We start from the raw sequence: 2,205 nt of genomic DNA, 5'->3' as shown, positions 1-2,205 counted from the left end.
TCACTTCATAGACTGTGTAGATGCCTCACCAAAATGCTATACATCTGAAGCTGAAGTAGAATAATATTGAATGTCAACTATAAATAAATTTATAGATATAGACATAGTTATAGTCACGTGATATAAAGTACAGCATGGGGAATACAGTTAATGGTATTGTAACAGCTATATACGATGTCAGAGGTGTAGGAAACTTGAGGGGATTATCACGTTGTGAGGGGTGTAAATGTCTAATCATTATGTTGTTTTGTACATCTAAAACTAATATAAAACATAGAATTAAGAATAGCCTGGAGAGCCCAGAGTCCCAGCCCGTTTCTAGCCCAGCTTTTCAGTCATCCGCCTCTTTTTCCCTTTCAATATGACAGGTGCTGCTGTGTCCTTCGTCAAGGACTTCCTGGCAGGAGGAGTGGCCGCAGCCATCTCTAAGACGGCGGTAGCGCTCTTCGAACAGGTCAAACTGCTGCTGCAAGTGCAGCATGCCAGCAAGCAAATCACCGCAGATAAGCAATACAAGGGCATTATAGACTGCGTGGTTCGTATCCCCAAGGAGCAGGGAGTCCTGTCCTTCTGGCATGGTAAACTGGCAATGTCATCAGATACTTCCCCACCCAGGCTCTCAACTTTGCCTTCAAAGATAAATATAAGCAGATCTTCCTGGGTGATGTGGACAAGAGAACCCAGTTCTGGCGCTGCTTTGCAGGCAATCTGGCATCAGGTGGTGCTGCTGGGGCCACCTCCTTGTGTTTTGTGTATCCTCTTGATTTTGCCCGTACCTGTCTAGCAGCTGATGTGGGCAAAGCTGGAGCTGAAAGGGAATTCAAAGGCCTCGGTGACTGCCTGGTTAAGATCTCCAAATCTGATGGGATTAAGGGCCTGTACCAAGGCTTTAATGTGTCTGTGCAGGACATAATCATCTACCAAGCTGCCTACTTCGGTATCTATGACACTGCAAAGGAAATGCTTCCAGATCCCAAGAATACTCACATCTTTGTCAGCTGGATGATTGCACAGTCTGTCACGGCGGTGGCTGGCTTGACTTCCTACCCGTTTGACACTGTGCGCCGCCGCATGATGATGCACTCAGGGCGCAAAGGAACTGATATCATGTACACAGGCACGCTGGACTGCTGGAGGAAGATTGCTCGTGATGAAGGAGGCAAATGTTTTTTCAGGGTGCATGGTCCAATGTTCTCAGAGGCATGGGTGGTGCTTTTGTGCTTGTCTTGTATGATGAAATCAAGAAGTTCACATAAGTTATTTCCTAGTCTTTTTCCCTTCTGTGAACAGGCATGTTGTATTATGTAACATCTTGAGAGCATTCTTGACAGACGGTTGGCTGTCTGTTTATCAATGGCATCTATTTTACTGGTTGAAAATGGGAAGCAATAATATTCATCTGACCAGTTTTCTCCTAAAGCCATTTCCATGGTGATCATGATAATGATGGGGCTCAATTATACTTTTTTATTTCAGTCATTCCTAATAAATAATAAATTTGAAGAAATAAAAGACATCTTAAATAGAAAAAAAATAAATAAAGACTAGCCTGCCTGCAATCACTTTTTCTGCATCCTCCTCTTCCACCACACCCTAGTGCTGGCCCCACCTTTGGACTTACACTCCATTGACAAAGATGCCTGATGGCTAAACCCAGTGAATACTTCTATTCTTTCTTCATATGCCCCTATGACCCTTTAGTCCTTATAGAAAATGACCTAATCACATGGTTTTCTTGACACAATTTTTCTTTGGTCTTCTCTTAACCTTGAGCTTGCCCTGTAGCTGGTGATGCTAAGGGTTCTCTTATTTATGTAAATCATGGTAAATACTCCCTATGTGATCCATTCATGTTTACCATTTTAACAATCATCTCTATATTAATCAGTCCACAATCTAGATATTTATCTATGAAATTTCCTCTGAGGTACAGATTCATATCACTTCCTGTCTGGATATATATATTGGGATTCTCATGAACATTTTAAACTTAACAAGTCTAGCTGGATTAACCACATTCCTTGTATTCCTGGTCTACTTTCTGTGCTACTGATCACAGCAAATAGCAACATATCCACCCACTTATCCAGACCAGAAACTTGGAGCCAGCCTAGGTCCTTCCCTCTATCAACCTCTACATTTCACTATCTCAATGTATCTTGTATCCATTTTATTTTCTGTGTTTTTGTTTGTGTTGTTCAAATT

General features: G+C 42.0%; 1 pseudogene; it reads left to right on the top strand.

Moving 5' to 3' along the window:
• Nucleotides 1-361: 361 nt before the first annotated feature.
• On the top strand, nt 362-1,506 carry LOC109392364 (ADP/ATP translocase 2 pseudogene; annotated as a pseudogene).
• The last annotated feature ends 699 nt before the right edge of the window (nt 1,507-2,205 follow it).

Source organism: Hipposideros armiger, unplaced genomic scaffold (genome assembly GCF_001890085.2).
Source record: "Hipposideros armiger isolate ML-2016 unplaced genomic scaffold, ASM189008v1 scaffold_328, whole genome shotgun sequence".
Lineage (NCBI taxonomy): Eukaryota > Metazoa > Chordata > Mammalia > Chiroptera > Hipposideridae > Hipposideros > Hipposideros armiger.
The sequence above is the reverse complement of the archived record's forward strand: the minus strand, read 5'-3'. Positions and strand labels throughout refer to the sequence as shown.